The sequence below is a fragment of the Canis lupus genome, chromosome 19 (genome assembly GCF_003254725.2).
Source record: "Canis lupus dingo isolate Sandy chromosome 19, ASM325472v2, whole genome shotgun sequence".
Lineage (NCBI taxonomy): Eukaryota > Metazoa > Chordata > Mammalia > Carnivora > Canidae > Canis > Canis lupus.
Genome location: NC_064261.1, coordinates 47,820,768 through 47,833,078, shown reverse-complemented (window position 1 = coordinate 47,833,078; position 12,311 = coordinate 47,820,768). Strand labels below are relative to the sequence as shown.

Below are 12,311 nucleotides of genomic sequence, written 5' to 3'. Positions count from 1 at the left end.
GTAACAGAGAGAGTACAAATGGCTATATCAATATCAGACAAAGTAGATCTAAAGTCAAATATTATTACAAGATACAAAGAAGGACTTAACATACTCATAAAAAATCTAATACATCAAAAAGGTGAAACAACTGTGGGCTTTGCTACAAGATAGCAGAATTTATTTCTCTATTTAAAATGCAACATTAGCTACCATTTCCTTGACGGTAGCCCCTAACCTGCCAATATAAGCCACTTAGGAATGTTTTTCTATTTGTAGAGATCTTAAAGAGGAAGATCATTTATAGAAGCAGCATTTTTCTGTTTTCTTTTCTTTTTTTTTTTCCTCAAGTTTTATACTCCAACTTCCTCCCGGGGGTATCACCCAGCCCCACATAATCTGCTAGCCTAGGTTTCCTTGGTAAATACACCCAAAGAACAGACTGATTTTGACAATTGAGGTCTTCTTTAATTTATGATTTTCATGATTTTTAAAAAATTGTTCTACTTGAGAAATATACTATAATATTTGTCATATTTACTAATTGTGATCTTTGTACTTATGCATTGATAACCACAGAACTAACCTACATACAATTTTTAGCATAATTTATCTCATAAGTCATTTTAAATTTATTAGTAGAATGCTCACAAGTGGATTGATCTGAATCAAATATACATAAAGTAGAGGATGTAATTAACTTGTTGATGAAATATTCCATCTCAGTTGAATTGCCAATTAAAAGAATAACTAAGTAAATTTACTTTCAGTGAAGTTCACCTTCATTAAATTTGAAGTTTTCTTCATTGTTCCTTGTCATTTTGTAATAGGTTCATGAACATTAAATCACTTGATTTCCTCAAAGTTCTTGACAAGTTACTTGACGTTTTGTTTCTTTTCTTTTTTTTTTTTTTTTTTTTTTTTTCCTTTTCTTTAAGCATACTCACTAAAAGCTCTTGTAGGTGATCCCTGGGTGGCTCAGTGATTAAGCACCTGCCTTCAGCCCAGGGCATGATCCTGGAGTCCTGAGATTGGGCTCCCTGCATGGACCCTGCTTCTCCCTCTGCCTCTCTCTCTCTCTCTCTGTCAGTGTGTGTGTTTCTCTCTCATGAATGAATAAATAAAATCTTTAAATAGAAAAGTAAAAAAAAAAAAAAATAAAAGCTCTTGTAGATGACTAAAAGAAGAATAAAATCATCTCCCCACCACAAAAAAGATTCATATTGCTTGACGAAATATAAGTTAAATTTGAAAGAAAGCCTAAGGTTTTCAGTTTTAGTTCTCAAGTGTTTGGACTCTCTCCAGTTCAATGGAATATATATGGGACATTTATAGTTTGCCAGGTTCAAGGGTTGGTAAATAATATATTTCGATTAATTATTATGCTAGACTTAAATAATCTCAATTTTATAACCTTGATCACCTCAGCAACGTAGTCTATCTTACTCAGTAATATATACACAATAATATATAGTGGCCAAAACCAAAACCACTTGAATATCATATCATATGAGTTAGTATTAGAGAGAGAAGCTATCAAGAAGGTATCTGTCATGCCAGCTTTGTTGTGATCTTTCTCTAATTGTAATAAAACTACTTCTCCAGAGCCCAGGAGCTTCTGGGCCCAGCAGACATGTTGCTTCTGCAGGTATAAGAGATCTGTGTACTACAGGGAGAAGAACTGGTTATGGCAAGCTGTTTGCCCTGAACTAAGAGAAGCTAAGAGCTGCTAAACTTAGTTCTCTATACCACTGAGACTACAAGTCCAAACTTCTGCTATAGAGAAGACTAAAAATGGAGAGGCCTCCTTTGCTGCTCCAGAGGAGACCAGAATTCACCAGCAGAACATCACAAGCCTGCAGATGTTACTTACAGGGTACATAAGTGGCTGAGTTGGTTAAGTGTCTTACTCTTGATTTTGGCTCAGGTCATTATCACAGGGTTGTGAGATCAAGCCCCATGGCAGGCTCCATGCTCAGCGGGGAGTCTGCTTGAGACGCTCTTTCTCCCACTTCCTCTGCTCCTCCTCTCTCTAAAATAATAAATAAATAATAAATCAAAAAATAATAATTAGATCTGTACCAGCTGTCTTTTTTTTAAAAGATTTTACTTGTTTATTCATGAGAGACACAGAGAGAGACAGAGACATAGGCAGAGGGAGAAGCAGGCTCCGTGTGGAGAGCCCAATGTTGGACTCGATCCCAGGAACCCAGGATCATAACCTGAGCCAAAGGCAGACTCTCAACCACTGAGCCACCTAGGCGTCCCTGTACCAGTTTTTTTGAAGGGATTTCTGATAAAAAAGTAAACAGTGTGACTTCATTGTTATAAAATAAATGCAATGATATCAATTATTACATAATTTATATAAAAATATGTATTATACATATATTTATATTATATATCAATTATATAATATATAATTGCATTATTATATATTATACACTTGCAAATATCTTTATATATATATATGTTCTATGAAAAGGGAGAAATATATGGAGGCTGTTTACATTGGTAACTCCTGGCAAAAAAGAAGAAAAAAAAGAGGGATAAAAAGGTTGATTTGGAAAAGAGAGTGGGGTAAACTCAAAAAAAAAAAAAAGGATATATATTATATATATATATTTAAAGTCAACATAAATTTTTAAAGCATGTCTGTGGTTACATGTATATAAAAATAGAGAGGCACAGATAGATAGGTGTCTCTGTATCTATGCATATATTTGAATGTGTACATGGACATGCAGAAACAGATGAAAGGATGGACAAAAATAAAATAAGAACGTGTCACTCTTACAAGCTCCTTAGAATCTAAAAAAGAAAAAAGCAAGAAAAGTTGCTGTGTCTACCACATTGTGAGTCCAGCAGCCCTTCCTTGTTGCAAACACGGTAAGTGGGAGCATTCAAGCATCAGTCCCATGTGCACACGCCACCAGAGCCAGTACTTACTGAGTGGGCAGTTCATATCCGAGTACTATGGGCGAGGGACCTGCAGCACAGATCTGAGCACACTGTCCTTTTACCAGACAATAGTTCCCCACAGTTTTCTGCATTCTTTTATGCAAAATCACTTTAACGTGTTTTGGCTTATGAGTCGATTGATAGGATTTTCAGAGTAAACCACACTTGATAACCAGGAAAATTGAAAAAACTAGGAAAGGTATGACTGTATTAGCCAAGCATGGGAAAAAAAAAAAAAAAAAAGAAAAAAAAGAAAATAAAGATATTTCAAATCTACGATCATTGCTTTTTCTCTGGAAAAGTCAAGTGTCTTTAAATCATGGATAAGATGAGCCCAGATTATCCACACTATATAGTGGATATATATATATATATGTATATATATATCCACTATATAGTGGATCTTCATATTTAAGCCATGAGTAAAAAAGAGCTAATATCTTGTGTTTCATATCAATTAGCAAGTAAATTTGAGCCACTTAGGGGGAAAATGCCAAAATTTTATTTACAAAGCATGCAAAAGCTTAAAAGTAAATAAGTAAAGGTGAAATGATATTTCTAAATATCAGTTTAACCTCAGAAAACTTTCCCTGACCACGTCACATTCAGATCATCTTAGCCATCTTTGGAGAGAGGTTCTGAAAACCACGCTGTAAAATATCAAGAAGTAAATAATATTTTAGTATCCAGCTTGCCATTAGAAAAGGAGATTTCTGTCTTAACATATTTCAAACTCCCATCGACTCAAATGAAAAGGGCCTTTTTACTGGTGCTATTGTGGAAGCAATTCCTCAGTCTCAATTCATCCTTGAGCAGACTGCTCTTAAATGTTTTACATTATGCTATCTTCTTTCAACATGGCCTACTTACAATAGAAACAGAGCATGGTAACCAATTCCTGAATCTTTCTCAGAGACAAAACATTCTCTCTACACAGCTTCCCCTACACTTGACACTACATCATAGGGCCGCCATTAATGACGGGCCACACCTAACACTTTCCCATAGACTGCAGTTCTACTTTAATTACTGCTACTTCACACTGCTGATGAATGGAACAGCGAAAATTTATATGCATTCTAGACACCACTTCCTACGCATCCATTCTTCAGAAGGGTTCTCAGAGTTGTTAAAGTAGAATAAAATGAGTAAGTATCAACCATATAAAAAACTTCATTACATAGGTCATGCACTAATAAAGAAAAGTTCTAGCAGATAAGTGTAACCCAAAGAAAAACATTTCCAAAGTAAAAGGAAAGATGAGTAATTCATAAAGGCCTTGCAAACTCATAAAAATATCCATCAATGATTAGGAGTTTAGAAGCAATGGCCAATAGAGGGAGAAAAAAATGTAAATTTTAGATTTATAAAAATTATGGCTAGGCACAAGTATTAATAGGAAAAAGGACATTTGTGGTACATCAAAATGGAAGATGAACTTGTAAATAATGTTTTGTTTATAATATTGTCTAGATTTTTTTACACAACAAAAAGTATAGAAGATGTAAAAAATTATAAAATATACAGAGAAAATTCCTTTTTGAGAAAAAAAAATCCTATAGAATGTTAATTCTTAGGTTTGAAGAAATCCTGGGAGGTGCTGAGAATTGAGTCTTGGAAATGATGAAGGTATTAAAAATGTCACACAGCTAGTCAATCACAGAACTAAGATTCAAGCTGGGCTCTGCACTCCATGCTCTTAACCACTCTTCCATCTAGCTCTGAACTTTGGGTCCTGCCAACAAATAACTTGCAATACAGTAGGAAGATAATCCTAGAATGAGTAGGAGAATTCCATGAAAGAATAATACAGAAAGAAAGGTGATTTGAGTAAAATGACCAACTGCTTTTTTCCCTCATTTTGGATAGGCCTTCTGCTCCCTCAAATGCTGACAATCACTTTTATTTTCCCTCATTTTGGGTAGGCCTTCTGCTCCCTCAAATGCTGACAATCACTTTTATACACTCTATGCCAGAGAATAGAAGTTATCTCTCTGAGAAATACCAACTCACAGAAGAAGACTTGAAGATTCTGACAATGTGTTCCCCAAAGAAACGTCCCAGATAAGCTAATAGAAGGAACCACAGTCAACAAACCCCATTCACATGCTCAGAGCTTTCTAGAAACATTTTAGCATCATATTCTTAAATATGAGCAGATAATTAAAAATATCTGAGCATCTAAAGAGATAGTCTAACATGAGAGAGACTGAAATAATAACAGAGAAAAAAGGTGGAAGCACTTGAGATTTTATGCAAGAGAAACTTTAAAAAAAATTAATCAATATTCTCAAAGAGATAGGAGATACTGCATTCATGAAACAATAATACATAGCTATTAAAAAGGAACATTTTTAAAAAGGAATATTCATATTAAAAAGTGCTCTTGAAAATTAAAAATATGATAGTAGAAATTAAACACAAAAATATATAAGATAAAGTTGAAGAAATCTCTCAACTTAAGAGATTTCTCAACTTAAGAGAAATCTCAAAAATAGAAAATAATTGGAGTTCCAGGAAAAAAGGAGAACAAGGGGAAGAAAGCATCTTCAAGAAAATATTCATAAATAGAAGATACAAGATTGAAAAGACCTACCATGTGCCCACCATTATAGATGCCATTAAATACACAGCAAGGCAAACCACTACCCTACAATGGGAACTGAAGTTAGGTTCTAATGCACCCACTTAAAAATTTTATCATTAAACTTCTCTTTGAATTTTCTGCCCTGAAACTGCACACAATGGGTAATGAATTGTTTGCTTAATATAATAGCATAAATAAATGAAATATAAGCCCAGTTTATAACCACTTCAATTTATATGAGCCTCAAACCAGAAACCTTGAGAAGTCAAAAGAACTCTAATACTTCAGAAACTGGAACTGATATTTGTACATAATTTGTATTTTAAAAAATTCAAGGATATTGAGAGTAACAGCATTATTCCAAGAGGATAATAGAAAAGTATAATAAAATGTTCCTTATTTGAGTAAAAAAGAAATATATGCTCTTAACATTACTCAAAATACTTTTATAAACTCTTGAAAGAAAGGCAGTCCTCTAAGACAGAGGATGCAAGACAGACATTCCCCTGCCCACTTATGACTGGTTTTCCCTCCTTGCCTGAGGTCCTTAGCTGGCCATAAGAGCCAGAAGAAGAACCAGTGGCCTGATTTCCAACCCAGACCTGATACCTCTGGTTAAAAAATAGACTTTTCTCCAAATCTCCAAAACCAAGATACTTTATCTATCTCTAAAATATGCTATAAATTCAGAAAACAGAAATATGCATGCAGAGGGCACCAATTTTATTTTATGAAAAGCTATTATAATATTAATAGGGTAATAATAAATATTTCATAAAATAAACACAAAATAGAAATTAATAAATAACTGTGTAGTATCCAGTGATTCCATCCTGAGTAATATCATAGAAAAACAAAGAACACAAAAGCTATAGATTAAGTGGGCTCAATACTTCATGCATTACATGTATTTAGTAAAGTCATGAGCGTTTAAATATATCCCAAACTAATATTCTCCGCTTTTGTAACTATTGAATCTCAGAATGAATGACTTATCTTTTTCTGGATAATAAATCTTTATATGGAGAACTGCATTACCTTAAAGAAACTTAGTATTTTGTGTAAAGATAGAAAACCACCAAAAATCACGTACGTCACTGATTTAAGTATATTTGTGTCTTTTAGGGAAACTATAATTCATCGTAATCTTCTTTAACTCAAAAGTATTCTTTACTTTAGCATATGCTTTTTTTGCCTTAGTAAAGTGAAAGCATAAGAAAAAGAGACGGATATGGTTAAGTATTTTGAAAGTAATAGCATTGATCATTTTAGCAATTAATAGACTGCATTTCAAATTATACTATCATATTGTGTTTTCCTGAAGCAACTCAAGCTCTAGAGACTTAGAATGTAAAGGACATTGAGGAATTAAACTATAGTATAAGACAAAAATATTTCAAGGGTACATTTAAAATGTGTTTGAGGGATTTGACAACTAATTAATACTGCTAATTCCCCCACATTTAGATATTCCCCCGTGCACACATACATGCCTATGCATTCTCTGATAAATCTTTACTATGATTATTGCACAATAGAAATTGTAAGAAACAAAACAGTAATATCAGTGAGAGAGAATCTCACAGAAAACACTGATTACATTTGATATGGTTTGAAAACTGGCTTTGAGTGAGTATCTGCTTAGAGAAATGCTTGGAGAAAGAATGTCCTTGGGAACAATCATAAACAGAAAAGTCTATAGACTGGATTTACAAAGAAATAAATATATACATAGTCTATAAAGGCAATGTCTTGAGAGCTATGCTGGCAATTTTCCAGGAGCCCTGGGAACATGCCTAATTTCCATCTAAATTTGCACACATCTTTATTGCAATCTCATACCCTGTGAAGATTTACTCACTCTCATGTCCTTTGGCACAAGGGGAGAAATGAGATGTTTCTTCCTCTCTCTTTCTCTCTCTCTCTCTCTCAGAACAGTCAAATCAGTGATGTCCTTGTAGACCATCAGGAGTCTAAATTGCATTCCTTAAGGCCTCTCGTCTGCATCACTGATATTTAAAAAATGGAAAAAATGTAGTCACTGCACGACTGGGAATAACAACAAATAATCTCCATGCTGGGAATTGCACTGTACAAATGAATCACTGAATGAGGCTACACCCCATTGTAATCTCTCTGTAACTCATCCCACCTGTGCAGGAAAAAAAAACCCATATTATCAAATAATTTTGTTATGAGATTGCTAAAGTTGACATCCCTTCAAAAGGACCACTTCTTGCATGTCCATTTGAAAGTGTATTCCACTCAGTTATTCCTATCTCTTCTTCCTCTCAGAATCAAATGCTCAATTCTAGAAAAACCCTCTGGATTAATCGCCATTGTGTCACAGCCCTCTCCTCTCAGATTGACTAAGTTTTTGAGAAATACTTTAGGGTTTCTTTCTCTACTTTTTTTGACACCTCCCAGCCTCTTGTAATCTGTTCCTGCCCCATAAAGAATAGAAACTACTTACTTAAATGTTACCAAAAATTTATGAGTCATTGAATCCAAGTGTGTCCTTTAACTCCTATCAACCATGATGATGTTGAAGATAATAATGATGCTGATAATAATGGTACTGACGGCTGACCTCACTGAATAGGAACTGAATGCCTGACCGTACACTCAGCATTTTCCACGTGTTGGCACGTCTGTCCCCACATCAATTTTTTAAATAACATTTTTAAAAACAGCATCTTGAAAAGATTACACCTTCAAGAAATGGACTGATTTTCCCTGGCATTGCCCAGTGAGGAAGCACTTGACTGCCTTGCAGTGTTTTGCATTGTTTCCATTTTCATAAATAATCCATAGTTTCTTCCTTGTTGCACTCTAACCTCTTGCCCCATCCTACCTGGCTGTCCTCCTGGCTCATTCTTTTATAAATTCCCTTCTTCCGTGCATTCTTCTCATGGAGTCTCATGATATATATGATCATTTCATACCACATCAACTGTCTTCTACTAAGGATGAATTCCAGGTTTGGGTTTCTGGCCAAGATTTTCCCCCTCTTTATGGCAATGGTGCCATTTTTCTTTTCTCTTCTCCCTTCCTGTCCACTGATCTCTTGCTCTCACCATTCCCAGCCAATCTTGGAAAAAAACACAGAATCTCCTTTTACACTATGTCTTAAATCTAGCGACCTCCCTTTTCATTTCAGTTGGCCAAGTGAAGAATCACATTACTTTCACCTGATTAACAGCAGTTCCCATATACTAAAAGAAAAAAATTAAAACCAAGGACTTAGAATCAGAAAGTCCTAAATATGAACCACGGCTTGGACACTCACTGTGTGTTCTTGAACAAATTATTTTACCTTTCTATATCTTAGTTTTCCCTTGGTACAATGCAAATACTACAGTGCTGTTGTGTCGATTAAATGAAATCATAGATGGAGTTCAATAATATAATGATTCAGAAAAAAAGCCTTTGTTATACTAATAACCTCAATTCTTGACCCCAAATTCTTCCCCAGCCCACTTGTCATAAAGCAATTCAAAAAACTTTCATGACTTTTCATGACTAACTTTTCTTAAGCTTTCCTGATTTTATCCTAAGCCGCCTTCTCTAGATTTACTTTTCATCACACTGTTTCTCCTTTCTCCATCCCACCAGCAAACTTAAATCCCTATGGCTCATTTGACATGATTTCTCTTATCTCACAGACTTTTCTTAAATATTTCTTTCCCCTCAATGGTTCTTCCAATATACTTTGACCTTAATATTGACAAACTAAAATTCAATCTTTCCTTTAGGATAGAGATAAAATTTCAGACAATTGAAATTATTGTTTCCTGGAATCACCCAGCTAAGATGAATTTGCCCTTCTTCTGTATCCACAAACCAGCCTAAGCTCTATTTATTTAAATTTGTCCTTTATTGGTATTACTTAAGTGTCCATCTCTACACAGACATTGCTAGTCCTGTTTCTGTTCTCTCGTTTTACCTATCTGGTGCTCTGCACAGAGTAAGCACTTGATGAATATTAGATAATTTAAATATTAATTATCTAATATTTAGATATTTAATCTGATATTAAATATCAGATTGAATATCCTATATAAGTATTGATAGGGAAAATTTTCCCATTTTCTTAATATCAGAATCACCTCCAAGAAGACCTTAGTCTCTGTGGAAGGTCTACATTGCTGTGCTTATTGGGATGAGGCATCCATACAAGGAGTGTGAGATCCATAAGGGGGTATATTTGGAAAAACAACAGATGATCTAAAAACTGCATTCTAAGGATAGTTGGTTCAGTTAATTGTAGGCTTTGTTGGTGATTGGGGCATATGAACCTGAAAAAGGCACTGAATTTCTCATGACAAGAGGGTAGGTTTGAAGGAAAGAGGGTTTGGTGTTGAGGAACACAAGGAATCTATCTTTCTGGGAAGAACAGAGATGTCCAATGGGTATTTCTTTTTTCACATGTTGCCTGGTGCAGTCAAATATAAATCACCTGTCCAACAGCCACCACCAACTCCCCCCTGCCCCACCCTGCAACCACCATGAAATTGTCAGTAAAATTCCACATTGCCTCCAAAGCACTGTAAAGTTCAAACTGGCTCAGGAGGGATGTGTGGATGAACTGAGGCCTCCTTCAAAATGGACACAGGATACAGGATACGAACTTGAATGGATCAACCATATAGGGATGATACTTATATAATGTTCTATAAATATATTGTGTTTCCAGGAGATGATATAATAATTTAGTGTGATGACCATAGTCTAGTCTCTTTTTTGCCTTATGCCCCAAATTCTATATTTGCCTGATTAAGTATAATCACCACTTAACCAAACATTTATGGAGAGCTAGCAGAAGATAGTATTCTATTAAGGAGGTGGAAAAGAAACTACTATTTTTCCCAATAATATCTCCTACTGACAATATGCCAGGTACTGTTCTAAAAGTTTATTATCTCATTTAATCCTACCTATAACTCAATATTACTAGTATTCCCATTTTACAGGCTTAAAGGCTTAGAGAGGTTGAGTAATTTGCCCATAATCCCAAAGCTAGTAAGAAACAGGGTCAGAGGTTAAGTCTGTCTTCATCTACTTTAATACAGATGTTTTCAACCACAGTATTTACTGCTATTAAGGGGTCCCAAAGGTGTATAACATATAAACCTTACCACCAAAATGGTTACGACTTATTTAGGCATATTATTATTTTTTTTTTAATTTTTATTTATTTATGATAGTCACAGAGAGAGAGAGAGAGAGGCAGAGACATAGGCAGAGGGAGAAGCAGGCTCCATGCACCGGGAGCCCGATGTGGGATTCGATCCCGGGTCTCCAGGATCGCGCCCTGGGCCAAAGGCAGGCGCCAAACCGCTGCGCCACCCAGGGATCCCTATTTAGGCATATTAAATAAAAACTCTTTGAATGATAACCCAGAATGTTTGGATTTGAGTTTCTAATTTCAATTTTCGAAAATAAAAAATAGGTACTTGAGACTTAAAAATTATGATTGCCTCAAAGTCCAAGCACAGTAAGTATTTGCAACCAAGCATGGTCGCCTGACCATCTTTTGACAAGAATGCCAGATTGACCACTGTGCTGAATAGCACTAAACAAACCAAATAGATTGGTTGCTTTGGTGAACCATGTATATGCAATCCAAACATATATCCATAAATATTTCTTTAGAATTATTCTTTGGATCTTTAAAGATTGTCTACCTTATTTTCTTGGCCTCCTAGTAGCCTTTTAATAAATATCTTACTAGATTTAGAATGCTTCTTTCCCCAGCTGCCCACAAGTAAAAACACTATATAGTCTAATATAATTTTTAATTTCCTCTGCTGTTCTGGGTTAAATGGCTATTATATTTTCACAATTTCATTTCGAGGTAGTCCTAAATTGTAAGCCAGTAAATTGTTGTGTTTCCACATTATGAATTTCCTAAGACAAACATCATAATTGTGTTTCTTTTCCTACTGAAAAACATCACAGTTTATTCTTGGGAATCATTTAGAGGAGAGGAAATCCCTAGGAATTATGCAGAAGTGAAGTTAAAGTTGATGTTATTCAAGCAAAGGAAAATCAGAAATTCTGATTGGGAATTAGCACAAGAATTGCTCTCTCAACAGAGAATTATCAATTATATAAATAAATAAAATTAATTTAAATAAAGATCAGAGTTCCATGAGAACGCATAACAAGAAATTCAAAGCTAATATAGACATTAAATATTGCTTCGGGACTAAAACAAAGGCCAAATGATCTGAGATAAAGGAATGCCAGTCATATATTGAATTTAAAAACAAGTAATGTCCTCTTATTCAATCTGTACTGACCTTAATTACATAATAGGATTTAAATTTATGTGATAGACATAAGTGAATTCACATTTTTGTACCTTGTCACTTTATTCCGTAAGTTAGTATGGATTTCACCTTAAGGAAAGAAAGTTACCAGAATGTACTACTGGAGAACTCAGTCCTTTACATGAGAAATCTTAGTGGTTTATATTAGGTCCTCAATATGTTGGTACGGTATATAATTACATGATTAGGTAGGTTTGTTTCTTCATCCTCTTTTATGTACCCAGCAGACCAGAGTGTCTCTTTTGGAGGTTAAGATACAAATTACCTAATTAAGACTTACACTCTGTGTAATAAAATCACATATATGAAATTTATGCAGTACATAGATGATTATCCTTATTTCATTGTTTCATTTTTAATAGAAGGAACAATAAAGTAACATTGTGAGAGTCATTCTACCAAATTTTGCTTTTTATTTTGAATTTTAATCTTATTTACTTAAAATATAT

The 12,311-nt window shown here is 34.5% G+C and overlaps 1 long non-coding RNA gene across 1 annotated transcript in view; it reads right to left on the bottom strand.

The window, feature by feature from the left end:
* Positions 1 to 7,533, bottom strand: part of LOC118351514 (uncharacterized) — a 31,830-nt gene extending 24,297 nt beyond the window's left edge. The window contains exons 1-2 of the long non-coding RNA XR_007403851.1: positions 7,389 to 7,533; positions 1,853 to 2,011 (exon numbers count right to left, since the gene is read on the bottom strand). This is a non-coding gene — a long non-coding RNA (uncharacterized LOC118351514). The remainder of the gene's footprint in view (positions 1 to 1,852; positions 2,012 to 7,388) is intronic.
* Positions 7,534 to 12,311: the final 4,778 nt, after the last annotated feature.